The 26,155-nt window shown below is 45.1% G+C and overlaps 1 long non-coding RNA gene and 1 pseudogene across 1 annotated transcript; one reads left to right on the top strand and one right to left on the bottom strand.

Annotated features, from left to right (window-relative positions):
* Positions 1-375: 375 nt before the first annotated feature.
* Positions 376-2,759, bottom strand: LOC118729091. The gene is made up of 2 exons (XR_004991127.2): positions 2,720-2,759; positions 376-503 (listed from the first exon to the last, which is right to left on the bottom strand). It is a non-coding gene; the product is annotated as an uncharacterized LOC118729091 (long non-coding RNA).
* Positions 2,760-22,498: 19,739 nt separating this feature from the next.
* On the top strand, positions 22,499-23,673 carry LOC118729049 (annotated as a pseudogene).
* The last annotated feature ends 2,482 nt before the right edge of the window (positions 23,674-26,155 follow it).

The raw sequence follows: 26,155 nt of genomic DNA, 5'->3' as shown, positions 1-26,155 counted from the left end.
AAAAAACCAGCTCTTGGTTTTGTTTGTTTGTTTGTTTATTTATTTATTTATTTATTTATGTCATTTATCTCTGATCTGATCTTTACATTTCCTTTCTTCTGCTTATGCTGGGCTTTTCTTGTTGCTCTCTTTCTAATTCTTTGAGTTGTAGAGTTAGATGATTTATTATCATTTTTTCTTGTTTTTGAGATAGGCCTGCAGAGCTATGAACTTCCCTCTCAAGCCTGCTTTCACTGTGTCCCATAGATTTTGGATTGTTGTACTTTCATTTTCTTTTGTTTCCAGGATGCTTTTTATTTCTTCTTTGATTTCTTTGGTAAACCCAATCATTGTTTAATAGCATGCTATTTAGCCTCCAGATATTTGCTTTTTAAAATTGTTTTTATTGTAGTTGATTTCTAGTTTTATGCCATTGTGATCTGAGAAGATGATTGATATGGTTTCTATCTTCTATCTAGAGACTTTGCCTGTGCCCCAATATGTGGTTTATCTTTGAAAATTACCTATGTGGAGAAACCAAGGTGGCAGCATAGGATAGACATCCAAATGCAGCCGACTACAACAAATTTGAATTTAGAACTGGAAAACAGGGGAGGCATTGCCCTGAAGCACCTGACAGCTAGCTGAAAGGAGGCTCTGTCATCAAGGAAGGAGAGAGAAGGCACGCTGACCCTCAGGAACTGTGAAGGTATAGAGAACTGTGCACGTGAAAAGGCGCTGGCTGACTCCCGGTGCACAGAGAGGGAGGGCCGGGCTGAGTTGACTACTGGCTTACTCCCGGGGTGCAGAGAGGGCGGACAGCTAACACGCAGCTGGATTTCTTGTTAGAGAGGAAAACAGAATCACCCTATTGCTCTGATAGACGGCCCCAGTCAGGGAGAGGCCAGACTGTCAGGCAGCGGGCAGAGATCTCTCAGAGGTGTGTGAAGCCAGAGGCCATTACTGCAGGACTAGGGGAGGAGCTGACTGGAAAACAAAGCTTGTCTGCACCAACCCAAGACTCTGCCCCATCCAAGCTGAGCACAGAAGCTCTCCCAGAGGCTGGCTTTCTCTAAGGAGGGACTGGCTGGAATCCAAAACTTGTCTGTGCCTTTACCAAAGAGGTGCGCATGCCTACAACCAATCTTGCAAGATTCACTGTGAACAGGACTTTTCTAAGGCACAACTGACAGGAAACTAAAGATTGTCTGTGCCTCCCCGAGACTCCGCCTCATCCAAGCGGAGTACAGAAGTCCTCCTAGCTGAGATACTGCTGATCCTCACAGCCAATTGGCTTGGAGATCAACGCTTCCCAGTAATACCAACAATAAGCAAGGCTTAACAACAAGACTGCACACAAAGCCCACAAAGGGCTACACCAAGACTGTCCACCACAGGTAACTGGGAAGGCTGTGCTACTGAGCTCTACCAGAACACCTAGCACACAAAACTATTCCATCAAATCAGGAAAACAACTAAAATGCAGATAAAAGGCAGGACACAAAGGAAGGAGATGGAGGAAAAGAAAAGAATGGACATTGAGTTCAAAACTACAGTTATAAGGCTTTTCAAGAATATCTTTAAAAAGGCCGATAAAATAAATGAGATCTATGAGGTTATGAAAACTGATCAACTAGAAATAAAAAGGGATCAACTAGAAATAAAAAAGGATCAACTAGAAATAAAGAATACATTGTCTGAAATAAAAAATTTTACACAGAGTCCTAAAAACAGACAGGAAGATCGCAAGAATCAAGACAAAGATTTAGAACACAAAGAGCCAGAGGACACTCCTCTGCAGAAGCAAGAAGATAAGAGAATCCAGAAAGTTGAAGATAGTGTAAGAAACCTCTGGGACAATTTCAAGCGAACCAACATCAGAATTATGGGGATCCCAGAAGAAGAGAAAGAGCAAGATACCGAAAGAATACTGGAAGAAATAGTAACAGAAAACTTCCCCCACTTGGGGAAAGAAATAGTCCAGGAAGCCCGCAGAACCCCAAACAAAAGGAATCCAAAGAGGACCACACCAAGACACATCATAATTAAAATCCCAAGAGCAAAAGACAAAGAGAATATTAAAAGCAGCAAGAGAAAAGCAGGTAGTTACCTAAAAAGGAGCACCCATATGATTGTCAGCTGATTTCTCAACAGAAACCATGCAGGCCAGACAGGAATGGCAAGAAATATTCAAGGTGATGAATAACAAGAACCTACAGCCATAAAATACTCTACCCAGCAAAGCTATCACTCAGAATCTAAGGCCAGATAAAGACCTTCACAAATAAAGAAAAGCTAAAGGAGTTCATCACTGCCAAACCAGAATTATATGAATTGCTGAAGGGGGCTCTTTAGGAAGAGGAAGAAGATAAAGATAAAAATTATGAACAACAAATACTATCAACAAATGAAACTAAAAACCAAGGGAATTAAAAAATCTGATGAACAATATCAACTGTTGAATATAATAGAATCAGAGGTATGGAAGGGAAGTGGACTGACGATTCTCAGGGAAAAGGAGAGTGGGGGTGCAGGTAGAGACTGAAGAAAAACTGTGCAGCTATGGATGAGGACAATGGGGGATGGGGAAAGGACAGAGGGTGGGGTGAGAACCTAGTGGAGGGGAGCAAATAAGGGGTGGGAAGAAGAGGAACACATTTGTAATAATCTGAACAATAAAGATTTATTTAAAAAAAAAAAGAAAAAGAAAGAAAAAAGAAAAGAAAAAAAAGAAAATGACCCATGTGCACTTGCGAAGAATGTATATTCTGCAGCTTTGGAGTGGAATGTTCTGAAGATGTCAATTAATTCCATATTTTCTAGTCATTAGTATTGTGCAGGAAGTGCCGGGAGGTCAATTAGGATTGTTGTTTCTTTGCTGATTTTTTGTTTAGAAGATTTGTCCAGTGGTGTTATTGTCCAGTGGGGTATTAAAGTCCCCTATTACGACTGTATTGCTGTCAATCTCTCCCTTGATATCCTCCAGAAGGTGGGTTTTTTTGTTGTTGTTGTTTTGTTTTTTGTATTTGGATGATCCTGTATTGAGTGCATATATGTTTACCAGAGTTATATCTTCTTGTTGTATTGCTCCCTTTTACCTTATAACCGTGGTTTTGAACTCTCTATCCAGTAGTTTGCTTTCCTCCATTTTGTTATTTGTCACCTGTTTCTTTGTCTCTGTGTTTTGGCTGCTTCTCTGTGTTGATAGAGTGGCTTTGTGTGCTAGGTGTCCTATAGGGCCCAGTGACTCAGCCTCCTTAGTTACCTGACGTGGACACTCTTGGTACACCCCTTTGTGGGTTGTGTGCACAGTCTTGGTGAGTTAAGCCTTGATTGCTGTTGGTATAACTGTGAGCAATTGAACTCCCAGCCAGTTGGCTATGAGGAGCAGTTCTGTCTACAATGGGAGAACTTCTGTGCTGGAGACACCCATATGGGACAGGACTTGCTTTAGTGGGGCTTTGGCACTCACTGAGTCTGCCCCCTGAGTGTGTCTCTTATGAATGTGAAGAGTTGTAATTTGGATGGTCTCACTCTGACCACTGGGTACACTGGCTCTTAGATCTCCAAGGAAGTGCACAGTCAGCCACTGCCTGAGGCCACCCAGCAGGAGCTACAGAGAGATATGCAGATTCTTCCTCTTTTTGGGGGGTTTGGAGGTGCCCAAATGAGGCTCAGCTGTGAAGCAATGCAAACTGCTGTCCAGACTTGGTCTTTCTTTTGGAGGCTCTGGGGCTATTTGACCCAGCTGCAGTTTGACAGGTTTTTAGGTGGAAAAAGGCTAAGCCATTTTTTTATGCAAAAGCCTCCGTGTACAGTTGAGGTGGATTCTCAGGGAATCACCAGGGTGGAGCAAATAACAATGGCTTCTTATCAGCCCTACCCTGAAGAGGCCCTGGGTCTCTGTGGCTCACAGCACCATGCTAGAACAATGACTGCTGCAAGCACCTCTGAGAGTAAGCTGCCCTCACATTCTGGCCTGATGCCAGACAGTCCAGATTCTTCCATATGAGTCTGGGTCCCCAGAGTCTCACCCAGAACTTGAGTTCAGAGCAGTTGGGAACTTTAATCTCCCTCCTGATTGAAAAGACAATAGCATACCCAGTTACCAGCCCCTTTCGAGTGCACCTCTGTACCTCTGCACTTCACTTCCACATTTCAGCACCTCCTACCAGACTCAATGCGCTTTTCTATTTCCTTTTAGTTGTAGAATTTCCACTTAGACAGCCTTCCTGTGGTTCTGGATGATATTTGTTTTTCTTTTATTTGTAGTTTTAATGTGGTTGTGTGTGGCAGCAAGTTCAAATGTTTACCTATGCCACAATCTTGATTGTCCCCCACCATTTTTATTCTTTATGTCTGTGTTCCTTCTTCCCTTTCTATTTCTTCTTTTTATAGCAGATCCTTTAGCATTTCTTGCATTGCTGGTTTGGTGGTAATACAGTCCCTTAGTCCTTTTTTGTCTATGAAGCTCCTGATTTCATCCTCAATTTTGATTGATAGCCTTGCTGGGTAGAGTATTCTTGAATTCAGACCCTTGCTTTGCATGACTTTGTATATTTCATTCCATTCCCTTCTGGTCTGATGTGTTTCTGTTGAGAAATCAGTTGATAGTCTGATGGGAGATCCTTTGTAGGTAACTTTCTGTCTCTCTCTGGCAGCCTTTACGAATCTTACTTTGTTGTTGATATTTGCCTATTTAATTGTAATGTGTCTTGGTGTCAATCTTTTTGGGTTCATCTTGTTTGGAACTCTCTGAGCTTCTTGGACTTGCATGATTTTTTTTCTTCCCAATATCAGGGAAGTTTTCTGTCATTATTTCTTGAAACAGGTTTTCTATTCCTTGCTCAGTTTCCTCTGCTTCTGGCACCCCATGTGGATGTTGCTTTGTTTTGTGTTGTCCCAAAATTCCCTTAGGTTCTCCTCCTGTTGTTTTTTTTTTTTTAAGTTTTGTTTGGGGGTGTATTTTTTCCTACTTTGTCTTCTAGCTCACTGATGCAGTCCTCTGCTTTTAGTCTACTTTGATGCTTTCTATTGCTTTCTTTATCGCAACACTGTCATTTTTCATTTCTTCTTGGTTCTTCTTAATTTCCTCTTGGTTCTTAAACATATTGTTGAATTTGTCTTCCATCCTTTTCAGCAATCTTATGACCATTGGTCTGAATTCTTTCTCTGTCATATTACTAGCCTCCATTTCATTTACTTCTTTTTCTGGTGATTCCTCCTTTTCTTTCACATGCGTTCTATTTCTTTGTCTCCCCATGGTTGCTACTCTCAAGGTTTCTGATTATGTAGCTCTCCCTTTCCTGTATTAACTTTCTTTAGGCAATGCTAGCTGTGTTTAACTCTCCAGTTCCAGGTGGTTGCTCTTTGATTCACCTGTTCCTTATGCTCTGTGAGAAAGTTCAGGGCCTGCATATGATTTTGCACTTTTGTCTCCCCCTGAGCAGACCTCCTAGGTGCTTGTGGTCAGGGAGGTTGAAGTTCTGGCATTTGTGATTCACAGCTGAGGTAACTGGTCACTGGACATTGTAGTTTTAAGGTGCCAGGTGGCATCTGAGATTTCCCCAGTTGAAGGTAAGGCTGGGGTTATGATCCAGTCAGTTTTTTTTTTATCATAGCCATCTCCCCTTAAGATCATGCAGCCTCTGCAGCAGAGCTGGCTGCTCTGGGAGAGATTTCAGCTGCAGTATAGGCTTCCCAGTCATGGGAGGCCAGTCCACTAGTCTCCAATAGCCCCTTGGAGTATAGCTGTCCTTCACTCACAAATACTGACACTCCCCGCACATCCACACAGTCTCTTTTCATTCTCTCACTCTCACACTATCTAGCAGCCTGCAGTCTCATCATCAGCCATCTTGGATCTCGCTTCTTTTTCTTTTCAATGTACTGTTGTATTGGCTAGAACTTCCAGAACAATGTAAAGCAATTGTGTTAATTGCAGACATTTTTGTCCCACTCTGACTTAAATATGAATACATTTTGCTGATATTTTATTGCTAAATATGATGTTGATTGCTGTTTGCACATAGATATTTTTATTATGTCAAGGAAATGCTTTCTTCTTTTATTTTATGAAGTGTTTTCATCAAATGTGTCTTTGGCATCAGTTAAGATGGTCACATAACCTTTTTTTTCCTACTAATTGACATGATTAATTAGATAAACCTTTTTTTTATATGAAGTGGTCTTTACCTCATTGTATTTCTAATTTCTAATGTAGTCATCCGTGAAATGGGAAGGCGACCCACTGACCCAGAGAAATCTGGTTGAATAGCAGACCTAGCTTTTGCTCTGCCTTGCCCCCCAATCTCAGGGAGGCTCACTGTAAATGCCAAGGGCTTGAGCTGTGTCTCTGGAGAGCTGGATGAGGTGTCAGCTGGTCCCAAAAGTGATCTTGAAAGTTAAGTCAGATCAGATGATTCCCTTAGGTGGCTCCTCATTGCCTTCAGCAGAAACTCAAATTTCTAGGTGCATTGCCCAAGCCTCTTACAACTGGTCCTGTCCAAAACTCCACCTTGTTACCCCACCTTCTCTCTTCTAACTTCACAGAAATCCTGGATGGTAACAACTCTCTTACATGCTGCTCCCCTGCCTGAAATGTCCTTCCCACTTTCCTCCCCAGATTGGACTCAGAGGTCCCTCCATGGAACCTTCCTGACCCAGCAGGCTTGGGTAGGAGACTCTCCCCAGGTGACAATTCCTGCCCTCACCACCTCTTTGGTATTTACCAGGTGAAGGTGGTCCTGTGTGCACCTCCACCTCCAGGAGCTCCAGCAAGCTAAGCACCATCTAGACGCCCCCCCCCCCCTGCCCAGGGTTTCATCTTCCAGCCCCACCCTGCTCCACAGTAGTGCTGCTCTATCAGGACTAGCGTGAGCACACTCCAAAAACACCCATGCACACACTCTTGCGCCCATATTCCTGGATGTACATGCTGAGCCCCGCACTGCTGTTCACCACCAGGGCTCCATGTCCTAACTCCTAGCAGTTAAGTGTTGAAGAGCCCCAATTGAGGCCTCACAGGTGACTGCAGCTCTCTGGGGCCTCTTTAGAAAATTTAACCAGCCTTATTTCCTCCTCATAAAAAATGGCATATACTTAGCACAGTTGGATCCTAGAGAAGAGTGCTTCCCCCAAAAGCTCCCGCCATTGGAGGCACAGGAGGGGGAAGCCAAGTGGACCCAGATGACCTCTCAGAAGGCAAAGGTCTTTTTCCTCTCCCTTTCTTCTAACTACCCAGCTGTTCCCATGAGCTGTGGGATGGTCTCAGGGCTGCACACCAGCACCAGCCCAGCCTCTTCTCCTCTTCTGCCTACCTCTCCACATGGATGGAGTCCTAGATATCATTAAGTGACTGCAGAGTGCTCTGTAACACCGCTGTGGGTGTATTCAGACAGGGTGATGTGATGATGAAGATTTCTTTATCTTCCTGAGCTGGATTCCACATACCTGCATACATTCACTCCTAAACACACACACTCACATGCATTCCAGCTCTCCTGGTGGCCACACTTTTTATTCAAGGAGCTTGAATGGATGCTTGAAATCTCTTTGCAATTAACACGCTGCTGCAGTATTATTAGCCTCTGATAGGCAGGTCTGCCTTTGTCAGAGACTATAAATATGTGGGACCAATGACTCAGCAAATCTGCTGCTATTTTTCTTGCAGATCCATGTGGATCTGTGTTTGTGTACACTATGGTCCCATCTCCCAGTAGCTCCCATTGCTTGTATCCATGGAAACACAGTCCTCCCCAATTACAGTACTCTTGGAGACAAACACTGGGAGTTTCACCCACCTTGGAGACAGAGTGTGGACCCCAATAAGCAAGAGGATGATACTTGAGGAGGAAGTGTCATTTTCTCAGTAGCTTTAAAAGTCCAGGCAAGGCTAGGCCTCTAAGCCCTTCTCCCTCTGGTTGTGGTCAAGGCTTTGTCACCTGTGCAAGGTGAGTGGTCTGATGAGGGATCCCTTACTGAGGCCTGGGCCCTTGTGGGAGTGAAGTTGGCCGGAGTTCCTGAAAGCTGTTGGCAGCGGAGGGCACTAGCATATGGGACAGAAGAAAAGGGTCAGTGGGGAAGAGAGAGGGAAGGAGATAAAATTTTGTATAAAACCTAGGGTCCTGTCTCCTGGCCTTAACTCTGTGAGATAGAGGAAAGAGCATAGGCTTTGGAATCCCTCTCTCCATCCTTTTCAACCAGAAATATTCACTGTGGCTCACTTTGTGCCAGGCCCTGTGCTGGGTGTGGAGATGCAGAGAGGAACAGGACCCTTCTGCTTGAGGACTCAGGGTCTAGGACTAGGAGGACATACTCAACATCAGGCCAGCAAGTTAGGAGTCCTGAAGGTCAGGATGGAGTAAGGGGACACATGAGAGTGGGAGACCACCGTTGGGATCTGGAGAGGCTTCCTTGGAGACCTTGCAGCTCAGGGAGAGAAAGAATGAGATAAAGTACAAGAGGTGCTGGTCAGAGGCAGAGAAGGCATTCCATGCAGATGGGCAACCCGGGAAGCAGGTTGGTGAGACTCACACACAGGTCTAATTCTGGCTTCTATTAGTGGCATTATTTGAGAAATTGATGTAAGCTTTCTAATGCTTACTTCACAAGGCTGGGTGAGAATTAGCTAAAGCATCTGGGTCCTAGCTATAGTGAACAGTAAACACTGATTGTACTAACTCTGTACCAGAGCTGTCTACATGCCAGTTATTTTGTTTCCTTTGGGCTCAGTTTCCTATATCAAACGAGGAGGCTTGACCAGATGATGTCTAGAGACCCAGCAGCTCTGCTTCTCCGTGCCCTCAGTTTTCCCACTTCCTAACAGGTTTCACAAGTGAGAGGGTGGATCCTGGAATCATTCATTCTAAGCACACCAATTTATACAGCTTGCTTAGGGAAAGCAAGACCAGGTTGATGTCATAGCTGCCTCCTCCACCCAGCCCCTCCCTCAGAACATCCAACAGGACTAGAGAGACCCAATGTGACAAGCAGCTGTGAATTCACAAGGCTAGGTGTGCGGTGTATTTCCCCCTGCTGCTCTCCACGCCTCTCTCCCTCCCTCGCCCCCCCCCCTCTCTCTTTCTCTCTCTCTCCTGTTTTGGGGAGGGGGAGGGCTCAAGGCTATGAGCTCTAAAGACCAGCTGGTCATGTCTGTTCTTCAGACCACTTAGGTCCTTATTCTCAAAGCCTTGGGAAGACTGGGGAGCTAAAATTACTGAACACCCTTTTTGTATGCTTATAGTAACATCACACTGATCCTGTGAGGTAACTATTATTACTATTATCCTCATCTCACAGATAAGGAAATTGCAGCTCAGAATGTTTAGGGACTGGCCCAAGATCACTCAGATGCAGGAAGCAGAGCTAGGTAGGCTATCAGTCCAGCTCAGCGTCACTCTGGGGCCCCTGCTCCCAACCTTCTCTGCACCTCACCCTCTGGAACTGGATGTAGTTCCTTTTGAGGAGTAGAGAAGATATAAATAGCACATTGTGAAGCAAATTGTGGAGCAAAACAAGCAAGTTGCAGAGTAATACACACAGGATGGCTGCAATCATTTAAATTAATAACTGCAGAGCTCAATAAACCCTGGAAAAAATTAATGTAGCCATCTGTGTGTATTACAACCAGAGGGGATGTCCCATGTCCCTGCTTCCTCCTGGATCCCCAACCCCCAAATATGAGTTCTAGAGGAGGTGGTTATAATTTCAGACCCCCCCCCCGCCCTCCCCAAGATACTCCCATGACCACTGCTCCAGCTCTAGAGCTGAAGTTGGAGGGCCTGCCCCCATGACACTCTGGTTGTGATTCTGTTTCCTCAATGAATAGCAAGGTTGAATGGGGCTGAGGCAGAATGCCCTGAATGAGAGAACCTACTTTGCTAGCTTTTCTCTGGGACTGCATCTCCTCCCTGCTCTGTGAAGCTGTAAGGAGCTAGATCTGTGGCTAGAAGGACCTGTCTCTGAATCCAGAGACAGGGCTCAGGCTAAAGCTTACTGGAAAAGGAAGCTCCTAAAACACCTGCCCCCTCACCCCCATCCCCTGGATTCAGAAATCTTTCTTCTGTATTGCTCCTGTCCCCATTCCTTTGTTCCCTTTTTCTCTCTCCATAGTATTGTATTACCCGAATGCCAGTTGGGTGCTCAGCATTTCAAAACAATTGATATGAAGAGCCTGAGTGCTCTATTTCTCCAGGTTGTCCCAGGTCTTGGGCTTCTGGGATCCTCTGTGTACAGATGTTCTAGTTGCTAGACAGCTTGGCACAGGGATTTCTAAGAGAGCTCAATAAATTGGGGAATAAATGAGTGAATCAATTAACGATATCTCACTGAAAGACTGAAACACTTACTACCAGTATTAACTGGTGAAAAGACACCTTGTTGGAGAGGGAGGTGATATACACTGTAGCATTACATCTTTGGGTGACAGATGCACTCTTCAAGGTGGCCCAGGGCATTGTGAGGTACAAAGGAAAAATGTCTAGTCTATTCTGGTGGTGTGGTCAAGGGCAGTGATTTTTTGGAAGAGGTGGCATGGACTGACTTGTTTAGTGTGCGCAACAAGAATAAGTAGGAGTTAACCAGGAGATCAATGGGACTGGGAGAGTTCAGGGAGTAAGAAGTGCAATTACATAGGGCAGTGAGATTCCTGACCTCAGTCAATTAGTGAAGTTATTTAATTCTCAGCTTATTCCCAGGGCATTTCCTGCTCCTACAGAATCCTGGATTCAGGGTCTCAATCTCCATTGCATATACCAAGGTTAGGGGAAAGAGATCGTTTTCCACTTAAGCTCAGCATTCTAAACTGGAGGAGGGTGGTATAACAAGGATGCACAAGGCTGGAAGTAACAGAAAACCCAGCAAACAGTGTCCTAATACTTAGGGGTGGTGTTTGTTCTATACAGCAAGGGATGGGCAGTCCAGGGCTTGTGTGAAAATCAGCTAGGCTGTCCAGGCCCCAGGTTTCTTCCATCATTCCTTTCCACTATTCTTTTTTTTTTTTTTAATATAAACTTTATTGATTTTTTACAGATTGGAGGGGAGAGGGATAGAGAGTTAGAAACATAGATGAGAGAGAAACATCGATCAGCTGCCTACTGCACACCCCCTACTGGGGATGTGCCTGCAACCAAGGTACATGCCCTTGACCGGAATCGAACCTGGGACCCTTCAGTCCGCAGACTGATGCTCTATCCATTGAGCCAAACCGGTTTCATTCCTTTTCACCATTCTTAGTATGAAAGCTTTAGTTTGCATGCTTCTTGCCTCATAATAGCAAGAGGGCTGCAGTGACTTGAGACTTCCATGTTGCCGACAGAAAGAATATGGAAAGCCTAAAGCTTTTAAAGAGTGCCTTGAACCTCCACCCAGTGCTTCACTTATATCTCATTGGCCAGAAGTGGATCACATGGCTATCTATAGCCCAAGCACTGGAAGGTGGCTGGGAGAAAAAGGTGTGTAGGGATTTGAGTCAACCAGCCAGCAGTGTCTGCTATAGGTAGGTGTTTGTGCCAGAACACATAGCCCTCAGGCCTTGGACACAGGAGCCAGGCAATTAAAAAATGGCCTCCTTTGAGCAGTCATTCAACCAGTGTTAATGATGCTCTTTGTACCCAGTGATTGAGCCCTGGTGCCCAATGAGGCATGAGCTACAATCCAAGGCCAGTAAGAAAGGACAAGAGACCAAAATGAACTCCTCCCTGCAGTAAGGGAAGTGCTGGATGGCAGTGGTTCCTGAGCCTGCACAAACCTTTCTTGCCATAGAAGAAAAGGGCTTCAATAAGGCCTAAAGGGACTGGTGAGAGGGTATATTTTGTTTTGTGTGTTTTTTTTTTTCCACCCAAACTGCCACAAGATGTCACTTGTGGCAGTTTGGGTGGAAAAAACCCCAGAGGAGAGGATCCAGCCTCTTCATCTGACCAGTTATGAAGTGGCTTCCGTTGGAAGTTGGAAAAGATGTGCAGACAAGTGAGGTGGTATAGTTACACTGTGAATTGAATATGGTATGAGTGGGTCACTGCTCTCCAGCAAGTTAACCCCCAGTGTCAGAGAACTGAGGCCTGTCTTCCTACTGCTACCTGGCACGTCCTTAATGGTCAGAGCCCTGACCCCAGAAAAATACTTCTTACATTACAACAGACAAGGTCCTTCAAGTCTTTCTGAGCTTCCTCACAGTTTTCCCCGTGCAACTTGCTTTCACTCTAGCTCAGAACTGGGCCTCAGAAGACCTGTGTGGCCTTAGTTAAGTCTGTCAACCTCACTGGACCTTTAGTGACATCTTGTGGCAGTTTGGGTGGAAAAAAAAAACCACACAAAACAAAATATACCCTCTCACCAGTCCCTTTAGGCCAAGCCCAGGACTGTCTGTCTAACCACAAGGCAGAAGAATCGCATATCTAACCTACCCTCTCCCAGTCATGTGATTTTAGCCACACTTCCCCAGGGAAACAATTGCAGCTCAGTCCTCCAGACTTGAATTGCAGGTATCAATGCTCTGATACTTTCTTCATGATACTTTCTTCGGGTCTGGGAATAAGATGTGAGGGACATGTGCTGATCACATGAAGTCAGAAAATCTCCCCGTTTTCCAGAAAGAGAAAGTGAGTCCATGGTAGAGTAAAGCTTCACCTGGGTTACTAATCTCTAGACTTCCAATCATTTTCCCTTCTCAGATATGTGTACGGTCTCCCTCAACCCACAAGTAGCCAGGAAGATTATGTGTGCATTCGTGTGTGTGTGTGTGTGTGTGTGTGTGTGTGTGTGTTTTCATGAAACCAGGGAAGTTCTTCCTAGGGCTCCTACAATGAGTCCCTCTATGGGACTCTGTAATTATCTCTGTAGTTCTCCCAGAGCACCCTTGGCCCCTGTCCTGTGCTCTGTTGAATTAGAAGAGTTGTTTAGGGGCAGAGTCCTTCCTCCTGGGTTCCTCAGGGCCTAGGACAACATAACACACACTCTTGGCCTCCAGGACTCTCTGGAGAGCTTTCCTCCTCATTCCCAAAGGTGCTAATGGGTGATTTTCCTCCGAGATGTGTATGATGGGGTTGCGGGCAGGGTAAGAGCACTTATTATCTCCCTTCCTTGCAACCTAGGTCTTGGGGTGCGGTCAGCCCTCAGCCTTTGATGGGAGAAAGACTTAATTACCTTCTCAGGCATTGGCTATAAAGGAACAGATGAAAAGCCAGGGCCACTCCCTCTCAGCAACCAGCCTTCCTGCACCTCTTTTTGCATTCTGCCCAGTGCCTGAAATCCCCCAGTAGCATTTCCTGTTGGGGGTCACACCAAGTAGGAAACATTGGTCAAGATCCCCTAGATTACATTGTGATCCTGGGACTCTTTGGGTGAAGGAGGAAGTGACAAAACAGACATGAGAGCTTCTGGGCATAAATTTCTTAAATGAGAGTCAGTGGGGTCATGGGCCTGCCTACCGTGCACCTAGTGGGGGTCTGCATTTGTGACAACACAGCTGGACTCTGAAGCTTTCTTCTGTCCATTGCAGAGTGGCTGGTGTGCTCTTGGCTCTCAGTGGGCAAGAGGAGAGGGGAGAGGAAGAAAAAGAGGAGAAAGTATCAAGAGTGTCTGAGAGGAGGAACCAAGATGGTAGTGTAGGTAAATGTGGTACTCACCACCTCCCACAACCACATAAAAATTACAAATAAAATACAGAACAACCAGATTTCAGAATCACCTGAAATTGGCTGAATGGAAGTCCAACAATTAAAGAATTAAACAAGAAAGTACATTGAGACTTATAGGAGTAGCAGAGCTATGGAACTGGCTGGCCTCACACCCATGTGTGGCATGTTTTTAATCAGGAGGTATAACTTGGCTGAGGAGGCCTCCTGTGAGGAGAAAGAGGTCCCAGATGCACAGGAGACCCCACAGCCCAGTGTTTTACAGCTGGAAAGAGAAGTTCCTGTAACTTTGCACTATAAAACCAGTGGGAACTATGGCTGAGTCACACGGAGGTGGTTGGAGATACAGGTGTTCCTCTTAAAGGGCTGGTGCGTGGACTTATTTGGACTCACTCCCTGTGAGTTCCAGCACTGGGGCATATCTAACAAGAATTGAAAATCTTAAAAGTTTGAGAGGATCTAGGGGTATACTGGAAGGAATTAAATTATCTGGCATCAGGGGGACAGCTTTTCCCCAGACAAAAGTGCTGGCAGAGCTCATTATTCCTCTGCTGAAACCTGCTTTCCTCTTCCCCCTCCTCCACACACATACAGATGACTAGCAGGTGCCATATCTGAGTCTCCATCAACTTGGGCCTCACTGTTCACCCTGCCTTGGTGATTTCCTGAGATCCTTCCCCATCCAATTTGCAGCCCCAACTAAACTGCAGTGTCTTTTCCATTTGAATGGCCTGTCCTGACTCAGGCTTCAGACTTTCCTAAAATATCCCAAACAAGTAGCAGCATATCCCACACCTTTCAATAAGTGGTCCAGGCCCAGCACTAGCAGCAGCTTTGCAAGGTTCACAGCTTGGCTTCCCCTAGTACCTCCAAACCCGACACAAGTAGCAGCCACCTGCAGATCACTTTGTAGCTTGTGGTGGGTGGCCCCAGCAGGGCACAGGAAGTTGCTGATTTTGCAAATCCCAGGAGGCCCAGAACCAGTGCACCCTGTAATCTGGTGTGGTCTGTGGAAAGCTTCAGACCACACCAGGTTACAACTCTACCACTTCCACAAGTGACACAGTGACTTGTGGTCTCAGTGAGCACCAAGATCCTATTGAAGCCAGTCCTGCTCCATAGGGTGTCTCTTTCACAGCTGCTCTCCCACTGTAGTCACAGTTTGTCCTCATAGCCAATTGGCCTGGGAGTCAATTCCTCCAGTTGACGCCAACAGCAATCAAGGCTCAACTCTAACAGGACAGTACACACAGCCCGCATAAGGGCTCACCTAGAGTGCTCAGCTCAGGTGACTGGGAAGGCTGTGCCACTGGGCCCTTCAGGACACCTACTACACAAAGCCACTCTACCAATTCTAGAAGACATAGCAGCTTTACCCAATACATAGAAACAAACACTGGGAAGCAGCCAACATGTGGAGACAAAGAAATATGTCACAAATGAAAGAATAAAAGAAATTTTTATAAGAAAAACTAAAATGTAATGGAAACAAGCGAACTACTAGATACAGAGTTCAAAGCAATGGTTATAAGGATGCTCAAGACTCTAAATAAGAGCTTCAAGGAACTTAGTGAGAATATCAAAGACATGAAAAAGGACCACTCAGAAATGAAGGACTAATTGAAATGAAGAACAATTTACATGGAATCTACAGTAGAGTGAAGGACAGTGAGAATCAAATCAGTGGTTTGGAATTCAAGAAAGTAAAACACCCAATCAGAAGAGCAAAAAGAAAAAGAATCCAAAAATATAAAGATAGTGGGATACACATTATGGGGGTGCCAGAAGGAGAAGAGAGGGGGCAAGAAATTGAAAACCTATTTGAAGAAATAATGAGAGAAAACTTCCCTGTCTGGTGAAATAAATAGACTTACAAGTCCAGGAAGCACAGATTGTCCCAAACAAGATAAACCCACAGAGGCTCAGACCAAGGTGCATCATAATTAAAATGCCAAAGATTAAAGAGAAAGAGAGAATCTTAAAAGTAGCAAGAAAAAGGTAGTTAGTTACCTGTAAGGGAGTTCCCATAAGACTGACAGCTGATTTCTTACAGAAATTTTGCAGGCCAGAAGGGAGTGGCAAGAAGTATTCAAAGTGATGAAAATCAAGGATCTACAACCAAGATTAATCTACCAGCAAAGCTCTCATTTAGAATTGAAGGTCAGATAAAGAGCTTCAGAAACAAGGAAAAGCTTAAGGAATTCATCATAACCAAACCAGTATTACCTGAAATGTTAAAGGGTCTTATTTAAAAAGAAGAAAAGGAGAAAAAAATATGAACAATAAAATGGCAATAAATACATATCTATCAACAATTGAATATCAAAATAAACAAGGAATCTAATGAACAAAATAAACTGATGAATAAAATATAATCAGAGGCATGGGAACATGGAACAGACTGACAAATCTCAGAGGGAAGGAGGGGCAGGAAGAAATTAACTAAAGAACTTATATGCATACTAGTGGCCCAGTTAACTTGTGAGTTAACTTAGCCCTGTTCATGAATCCATGAACCAGTAGCCCTATGCAGGGCCTTGCCACTCCGAGCCCACTGCCCAGAGGCTCTCCATGGCCCAGAGGCCCACCCGCATTCTGCCAGGCCACTCATGCTGCCCACTCTCAGCAGCCTACCCCGCGGGACTGGTGCACTCTGGTGGGCCTGAAAGGACTGGGTGCTGCCATCTTGTGGCTATGAGCACTTACCGTACATCTTTGTGATGGAGGGATGGTTAATTTGCATATTACCCTTTTATTATATAGGATGGAATAAACTTGCTTAATTAGACCTGTTTGCTGATTTAGCTAAATTTTTCCAGTTTAGTGAAGCACTCCAACTTTCCTTTCAGGTAATTGTCAGGAACACAGCAATAAATATCAACATAAAGCAAATTATTATTGTAGATCATGCACAAAGAAGAAAGGGTAAACTATTTAACTGCAGTAGTGTTTGATTATATTCTGCACAGTGAGAAAACCTGAAGTCATTTTCAAGGTCCACATTTCTTACCTCTTTTCAGTTGGGCCAAGTTTCTCAGCTTTCTAAATCTCCATTTTCTGGCTAATGAAAAAATAATAGAACTCCACTGTGTCTCCTATTTACCTACTCCAGGACTTCTGTGAGGATCAAATGAGATGAGGCACAGAAAAATGCTTCATAGACATTTGGTTAAAGTGTGAAATGTTTGCACCTGGCTATAAAGCAAGTCATGTTCCTGAGCTGAAGAAACTGTAAGGAGGCTAATTGTCACTAGGGAGAGGAAGCTGGGTGTTGCTACATGACATCCTTACCAGGCACCCACAACCACTGTTTCCAGGCTGGACTGGGCTGTGGGCCACATTTTGCACTATGGGGTCTTGGCAACATTGGCTGTGATTTGGTGGGCTGTCATTCCAGGGTGGTGGTGGGGCCTGTGTCCCACTTGGGGGAAGCCGAGTGTTGCTTTGTGGGCACTAGGTCCATGGTGCTGTTTCTCTGTAAACAGCCAGTGTGCAGCACAGCAGTTCCTGCATTGAGTGTCTGCATCCTGGTCAGTGCAAATCACAGCAACTAGTCAGACAGACATTTAGTATATTATCTATCTATATCTATAATATATCTATATCTATATCTATATCTATATCTATATCTATATCTATACCTATACCTATATCTATATCATCTATCTATATCTATATCTATATCTATACTATATCTTTATCTATATCTATATCTATATCTATATATATCATCTATATCTATATCTATATCTATATCTATATCTATATCTATATCTATATCTATATATATCATCTATATCTATATCTATATCTATATCTATATCTATATCTATATCTATATCATCTATATCTATATCGACTAAGGGCCCATGAATTTGCTTACCTTGAAAGAAACTGTAGGCCACGAGGCTGCAGTGGGCACAGGCACGAGTCTCGGCCTATCCTCTGCAGCCTTGTTTGGCCCCCAGTCCCCTCTCTGCCAGCAGCCCTGCTCCCGCTGCTGCCATTCCTACATGCTGACAGCGCCAACTCTGCTGACACTCACTGATGGCGAGACACGATTGGGGCTGGCGCCAGCAGCAGGTGCAAGTGGGACCATCTCTGGCAGTGGATGCAAGAGGTGGCTGCTCGCCCTGAACGCCCCTTAGGATCAGGGGGAGGTGGAGAAGCCCTGAGGGGTGATTGGGGCCAGCAGCTGCCACTTGCACCTGCTGATAGCACAGAGCAATTGGGACCAGTGCCAGGTGCCAGCAGCAGGTGCAAGCGGCAGCTTCAGCCCTGGCAGTGGGTGAGAGTGGGGCCAGTGCCAACAGCAGGTGCAAGTGCTGGGCAGGACCATAGCACCTGGAGGAAGAAATTTTCAGTAACTGCCAGAAACTCGCCCCAATGACAGTGACTGGTGCCCTGCCTTGGTCTGGCACCCCCGCTCTCCTGCTCTACCATCCTGTCATGGCCAACACCCACTATGTTCCTCACACACCTCTGGTGGTCAGTATACATCATAGCGACTGGTTGTTCAGTTGTTCTGGTTGTTCTGCCTTTGGTCTATTTGCATATTAGCCTTTTATTATATAGGATAGTCAATATCAATGAACAGATGAAAGAGTGATAGAAACCTGGGGCAGGGTGGAATCTGGGTGGAGAAGAGCAATGGGAGGGGATATAGGGAAGGAACATCAATAATAAATGTTTTTAAAATAATAATAATAAAAGAAAAAAGTGTCTGAGCAAGAAACAGGGGGGAGGGAGAAGAAGAAAAGTTGGACATCATTGCAGGGCAGACCCATCATCCTGGATTCTTCCTTGAGGGTGGTGCTGGCTGCTGTGTCTCAACCTGGAGAAACTTTTCTGCCCTTTTTTTTGAAATGTCCTAGAACTCAGCCCAGTACAGACCCTGGCTTCAGGCTCTGAGCCCAGGGTTGCACACAGAACTGGAGAGGGCAGATGGAATGGGACCTTCAGAGTAGGATTGGTGGAGAGGAGTTTGACGGGGAACTTCTGATGGGGAACTCTGGTGTCTGAACATCCCCTGCCCTCCCTTCCATGCCAGTGCTACTCCTTCCCAGAGAGGTAGTTAAAGTAGTGGGGGGCTGCTTGGGATTGCAGCCCCCCTGCCACTGACCAGTTTTATGATTTTGGATATTTCTTTTTTTTTTTTTTTCCCCTGAGATGATTTTGGACATTTCTAAGCCTTAGTTTCTTCATCTGTAAAATGGGGATTGTAATATCATCTCATAGGTGTGTTATGAAGATCAATAAACATAATGTATGTAAACTGCTTAGCATAATTAATGGCATGGATCAGATGTTCACAACTCTTAGCTATTATAATTATTCTGAACTTAAAAAAAATTCCATGCTCCCTGTGATAAGCATATAAACCTCAAACTCCTCCTTTTAATAGTACAGGATTGAAAATGCCAAAGAAATAAAAGGTTGAAGCAAAAAAAAAAAAAAAAAAATCAAAGCACTTATTATATGGAATATGCTTTTTTTCAAACTAAGGAGTGCTTTCCCACACAGCTCAGGCTCACTTGGAGAGTGTGGAGTGGGGAAGTAAGAATAGCTTGGACTGGACTTGTGGGTCCTTAAAGCCAGCCTAGTGTGCTAGGATGGGGTGAGGGAGAGACAGGATAGGGACCCTCTACTCTAGCCTGCCTGCCTACTTACCCCAAGAGGCCTCTGGATCCCAATTCAGCTTATCAGCTCCAAGGACAATGCCTTTTAGGGAACAGAGGGAGCTCTTTGGAATACAAATACTTTTGGACCCTTTAATGTCAGCTGGTGTCCCATTCTCATGCTAATACAGAGAGAAGTTGGGAGTAGCATGAAGGGGAAATTGCTGACTATAGGAAATCTACCTCCTGCCAGGGTCTGGGGACAAGACCCCACCTCCTTTTCAGCCAAACCTCCTAGTACTCACCACCACATACTCAGCACAGGGTTCTAGCCCTGTAGTTTTGACAAGTCTTCTGGTGGGCTGGGTGGATTCCACAATGCAGAGTTCATGAGCTGGACAATTGCCCCTTCCAATCTTCCATGCAAATATTTGACAATAACAATTGCTTCTACCTCACTCCTCTTCTGCCATTCTTTGTGAGGTGCTTTATGCATCGGAGTTGTCTCTTGCAACCCTCACGCAGTAGCCCAAGGAAATGAGACTCATAGAGAGTAGCATTTTGTTCTAAACCTCACAGCTGTGGTACCCTGCTCTAAATCCAGGTGTGTATACCTCAGGACTCCAGCTTGAGGCCTTTTGGCTGGTGGTATTGGAGATCTTGTGAGTGACATGATGGCATCAGGGAGGCCTGGTATGTGATGGAGGTGGGGTTCGCACAGGCAGATCTAGGCTCTCGGAGGTGCAGTCATAGGCATGACCCAAGTGTCTGAAAGGGACCCAGAAAAGGTGGTTCAGGTTAAGTAGGCACCTTCTCCATGTTGAGTCTCAGAATTTTCAGCTCAGGCCTCCTGGGGTTCGTGGAGGAGCAGAAAGGGCTGGGCATGAGCTCTTTTTAAAGGGATTGACATGGATTTTAAGCAGATGGTCTGCTGGCTGCTTATGGGGTATTTTGTGAGCAGGCCATAGATTTAGACAACTTGACTACTTCTTAGCTTGGTGAACTTCTACTCATTCTTTAAGGCCCAATTCAAACACCACCTCCACAGTAAGTCCTTCCTGACTCCTCCAAGCTAACTACCTCCTCTGTGCTCCCACTTTCCCAAACTTCCGTGGTACCACTTAGATGTAGCTCTGCCTCTTCCCCTGTCATGGGAAGTTCTTAAGGTAAGAACCCTTGCATGAGTCATCTCCATAATTTGAGCACCAAGTATATGGCCTGACACTCATTATGCCTCCAGGAATGTTTGCAGAATGAATGAGTGAGTGTGCAGGATGGTCCAGTTGAGGAAAATTGTTCACCCTTATAGAGTCTTCAACAGAAGAAAGTTACTTAAATCAAAGCAGGGAGGTGACAGCTGGCATAGTGGATCTCTCCATTCCAGCACCACATCTTTGTTCACTTCTGCTTCCAGCTGTAATGGCAGTATCTCCCCTCCCACCACCCCAGCATATCCCTGAAATGGTTTACTTTCTGCCTCAGGGTCTTATCCAATGCCAAGGAAGTTTACTTGACCCCTGAGCAAACATAGGTTGAAAGTGCCAACCCTTAGCTAACTGGGGAATAGGAGCCAGTGGGTAGAGGGTCCCCAGAGGAATGAAATAGGGCTGGTGATGCTGGGTTAGGGTTGTTGAGGGAAGTTGTTGGAGGTTTTATGGGAAAGCCATTTTATCTTAATTGTATTGTGCACATTAAACCAACAATCCCAGGAGCAAAAGGATGGGGAAGGCAGAGTGGGAAAATGCTGGAATGAACTGGTGATGATGGTGTGGTGGGGCAGCTGAGGATTCATTGGGGATAAGGGATTGGCTAGACAAGTTTACCTGCCTCATTTCTTTCCAGTTAGAACATAGAGAATGTGATAGGTAGAGGGTGGGAATTGGGATTCTGCTGAATTGGCCATCTATTAACTGCCAGGCATTGTGACAGATGCTCCATTGGATCCTACACACTCATAAGCTGCTTTACATGCAGCTCCAGATACAACCCTTATAGTAGACCTTTGAGGTGAACACTATTGCTATCATAATTTCCAATAAGGGAATAGCACAGAGAGGCCAATGACTTGCCCCAGGTCACACAGGGTTTAACAACCTTATCCAAGCCAGATGGGATGAGCCTGGTCTCTATAGTGAAAAGATGAGAGAACTGAGGCCAGACCCCCAGTGAAGGATGGACAAGCCATTTTGGAGAATCTGTGAATTGACGCAGACCCTATCCATGAAGTAAGCCAGCCATCCAGTAATGCATGCACTGATTCATTCCATCACTGACTCTAACATTGGGACCTGCGTAGTTGTAAAGAGAGACCACGGTCTTGTAAAAGGGGAAGCCTGGGCCTTTCATGCCAGTAAGAGGAGGATGAAGATCTCTGAGAGGATCAGTGGTATAAAAAAGACTTCCTAAAAAAGTGTGGCTGGAATTTGGTTAGGCTACTTCCTCTCTCTGTATTCAAGTTGCCTTATTTAGAAGAAGGAAGTGGCATCCCTGCCCTTTCCTTCTGGTTAGGGGCCTCTAGGAGGATCCAGGAGCTCCATGCTTTAGAATTTGAGCATCTGAGGATGTGTTGGAGAGTGATTAAGATTCTCTGAGGCTAGAAACAAAAAGTGAATTTAGAGGGTTGCAGGGAAATCAAGCCAGAAAGACCAGTCCTGGGGGAGGGATGATGCAGACCCATGGCAGAGGTGAAAACAGACTGGATTTTGGGGGTCTAGAGTGTGAGGTTAATTAGGCCTCAACCAGAAATGGTGCCCAAAGCCCTGGTGCTGAGTGACAAGAAAAGATCCAGAGACAATGGCCCTGATAGAATGGAGCCTGAAGGCATCATCTATATAGATAAAAAGCCAACGACCAGAATGCTAAAATGACCAGAATGACTGGTCACTATGACACCCACTATCAGGAGTAGTGCCAGCCAGCCAGCATCTCATGGTCCCTCCCCCAGGCTGGTCCTACCCCCGATTGCCCCAGTGCCGCCCCCCCTTCCCAATCGGGGGCAAGGATGGCCAACCTCCTGCATCCCCTCCTCCCTGCCAGCCCAGCCCTGATTGGCCCCCATTGGGGCAGGCCGGCCAGACCCCACCCATGAACCAGGTCTCTAGTCAAGAATAACTGTAATTAGATCATTGTCAGCTTTGATGACATGAATCTCTCAGAGTCCTTCCTCTGTGGCATCTATGCATATGGTTTTGAGAAGCCCTCTGCCTTCTAGCAGTGAATCATTTTTCCCTGAATCAAGGGTTATAATGTGATCGCTCAAGTCCAATCTTGGATAGGAAAAATAGCCACTTTTGCCATATGGATTATGCGACAGATTGAATTGGATTTAAAGGCTACACAAGCCTTGGTCTTGGAACTCACTAGAGAACTGGCACAGCAGGTACAAAAGGTAGTCATGGCTTTAGGAGATTACATGGGTGCTCCCTGCCATGCCTTCATTGGGGATGCCAACATGCATGCTAAGGTGCAGAAGCTGAAGATAGAAGCTCCCCATATCATGGTGGGACCCGAGGACTTGTGTTTGACATGCTTGTGTTTGACATGCTTAATCACAGATACCTGTCTCTCAAATACAATACATCAAGATGTTGGTACTGGATAAAGCTGACAAAAATTTAAGCCATGGGTTCAAGGACCAGATCTATGACATATTCCAAAAGCTCAACAGCAACACGACCCATGTGATTAGGGCCCACTCAGGGTCCGGTTTCTGGAGGAGGCCACACACTAAAATGAAGAGAGACTAGAAAAGAGTTAATTTGGGACAAATGGGGGGCCAGGTGGGAGTCAACCTCTAGTGGGAAGACTCTCTAGGCTCTGGCCTTGCTATCCCTTTTATTGAGGCTGCTATGGGATACACCCATTACCCGTAAGCAGCTTTGGGAAACACCCATAGCCCTTAGGCAGATAATAAGCAGATTATCATATCAGTAAGGATTTACATGATTACAAGATGGGGAAGTTGCCTCAGTTACTATTGTCTCAATTAGATAGGGTGTGGTTGGCTCTAACCTTTCAGAGCTTCAAGGTTGACCAGCCTTATTCTATCAGTGAGACAATGATTGGTTTCCGGCACAACACCCAGGTGGTATTGCTGTTAGCTACAATTCTTCTGATGTGCTTGAGGTGACTAAGAAGTTCATGAGGGCCCCATTCAGATTCTTGTCAAGAAGAAAGAGTTGACTCTGGGGGGTATCTGCCAATTTTATATCAACATGGAATGACAGGAGTGGAAGCTGGATACATTGTGTAACTTAGATGAAACCTTTCATCACCCATGCAGTCACCTTCATCAACACTTGAAAAAAAGATTAATTGGCTCACTGAGAAGATGAACACCTGAGACTTCACTGTCTCTGCTATGCATAGAGATATGGACCAAAAGGAAGGAGATGTAATCATGAGGGAGTTCCGCTCTGGCTCTAGCAGTGTATTGATCACCACTGACATGCTGGCCAGAGGCATTGATGTACAACAAGTTTCTTTAGTCATCAACTATGACCTTCCCACCAACAGGGAAAACTATAACCACAGAATCAGTCAGGTGGATGCTTTGGCCATAAGGGTGTGGCTATTAATATGTTGACAGAAGAAGACAAGAGGACTCTTTGAGACATTGAGATCTTCTATGACACCTCCATTGAGGAATGCCCCTCAATGTTGCTGACCTCACCTGAGAGGGGCTGGCTTACTATTTTATCCCAGCCAGGGTTCTCAGTCCTTGGCAGGCTGAGGAGCAGGAGGGGGGAGGGAAGGAAGCCAAAGGGAGGACATCTTGTCTTTAGTTTTCCTTTGTATAAATGTCATTTTTTTAGGCAAAGAAGGAACCATGGCCCTAACTGGTTTGGCTCCGTGGATAGAGCATTGGTCTTCAGACTGAAAGGTCCCAGGTTAGATTGCAGTCAAGGGCATGTACCTTGGTTGTGGGTACATCCCCAGTAGGAGGTATGCAGGAGGCAGCTGATCAATGTTTCTCTCTCATTGACGTTCCTAACTCTCTAACCCTCTCCCCTACTCTCTGTAAAAAAAATCAATAAAAAATATTTTTTTTTTAAAAAGGAACTGTGAACAATTTAGATACCCAGGTGCCATCTCTTCTCCCTAAAACACTGATCTACTTCCCTAATCTAACCAACCTCCAAATCCCAGAGATTTTCTGATCCTCTGAAAATGACTCAAGGGGGCTATAATGTCACTCACTCTCATTTACTGGACCAAATTTGGAGAGAGAGCACCAGAATTAGGTGGCCCAGGGGACTGTCTTCATGTGTGTGTGGGGGAAGGCGGGGGAACAGGAGAGAAAAAAATAGTAGCTATTTTTCACATTGTTTTGTATAGTATTTATTGGTTCAGGAAACAAACAAAATTCTGAATAAAATTACTTGGAATTGAATTTTTAAAAAGATGAACTCAATAATCTTAGATCCTCTTTCTTCATCCAGAGGATTCGTCTTATCAGATAGACATCATGGATTCCAAGCCAAACCACTGAGGCAATCCCAACTCTGCATCTTCCAGGCTGAAAAGGGGTAGGCAAGTTATCAACATCTCTGTACTCCAGTTTCTTTATCTGTAAAATGGGCTATTATGAGGAATAAATAACCTAAAACACAGCAAGTTTCATATAATTGCTAGTTTGAGGAAAAAATTGGTCTTGCAAGGCATGTCAGGCCATAAAAACTGTGAACAATGCACTGCTCTGTGTGTGGGAGGGGGGGGGAGGGGGGTCTTTATCACTGGCCCTAGGACAGATAATTGGATAAGGCCTGGAGACCCCCAACACCTGGGGGGCCTTGCTGTAAGCTCATGAAAGGGGGAAGCACCATATCTGCAAGACAAAGACCCCAGAAGGTTATAAAAAGTGAAGCCCTTGGTGAGTTTCTTCACTCTGATTTGGAAATTACTCCCAGAGTACACAGTATTAATAAAAGGGGTCCCTCCCTTTCTCTAGGAAGTGTGCTTGGTATTTCTTTGGTCTTTTGCAACATTTTGTTCTCTCATTATGAAGCTAACCACTTTTGGCTCTTGCCCCCAATGAGTGGACAGGGTTTGGGGCCCAGGGGCGTGGGATAGGCCTCCAGAAGGCATGTGCTGCTGATTTTAGCAGAATTGAATGGGGAGAAGGGGTGCAGTCTCCAGGCATTCCTGGACCACAGCCCAAGACCCAGTCAGCATCTGGAGAAAGTGGACAGACACCTCTGGACCTGTCAACAGAATTCGTAAGGTAGTGTTGTGGAGCGAAGGTGAGTGAATGACCACTGGAGTCCAGGCCAAATTAAAATGTAGGGAGCCTTTATTAACGGGCTGGTGACTGCTCTTCCTTTCTCCACGCAGGGAGTCCAGAGAGCAGCCCCAAACCTTTGTGCAGGACTGCTTTTAAACTCATTTACCACATCTTGTTTTTGAAGAGTAAGTAATTTAAGACAAAAGAGTTTTTCTTAAATAATGTCAGGGTCATGTTATTGATGACCATGTTATTTACAGGGTCATTCTGTTCTCAAGAAAGCTGACAGTGACCTATGAAGGAAGGCCTACATGCTGGGAAGGGGCCATGAGACCATATCTCAAGGCCTGGCCTGGTGTCAGCACTGACAACTCTCTCTGGGGTATAGTCTACGATCTCTCTGGAATGGGAGTAGTCTTATATTTTGAGGTACAGCTGGGATTCAAGGCCAAGTTGAGTAGGAGGAAGCATGTTCAAAAACTCTAATTCTTTAACATTAGAGGCTTGAGTCAGTCAGGCCCACTCCAAGTGAGTGGAAGAGGAAGCTTGATCACCTCCCCAGAAGCCATAGGACTTCATCAGGTAAATTAGGAATCAGGTCTTCGGAGGTGAGTAATTTCAGAATTGATTAAGGAATTATGGGTTCACTCTTCTCTGTTTGTTGTGTGTGGGATTAGCAAATTTGCTACCGAGGAGGCTGA

This window comes from Pipistrellus kuhlii, unplaced genomic scaffold, assembly GCF_014108245.1.
Source record: "Pipistrellus kuhlii isolate mPipKuh1 unplaced genomic scaffold, mPipKuh1.p scaffold_m20_p_1, whole genome shotgun sequence".
Lineage (NCBI taxonomy): Eukaryota > Metazoa > Chordata > Mammalia > Chiroptera > Vespertilionidae > Pipistrellus > Pipistrellus kuhlii.
This window is presented reverse-complemented; position numbering and strand designations above follow the sequence as displayed.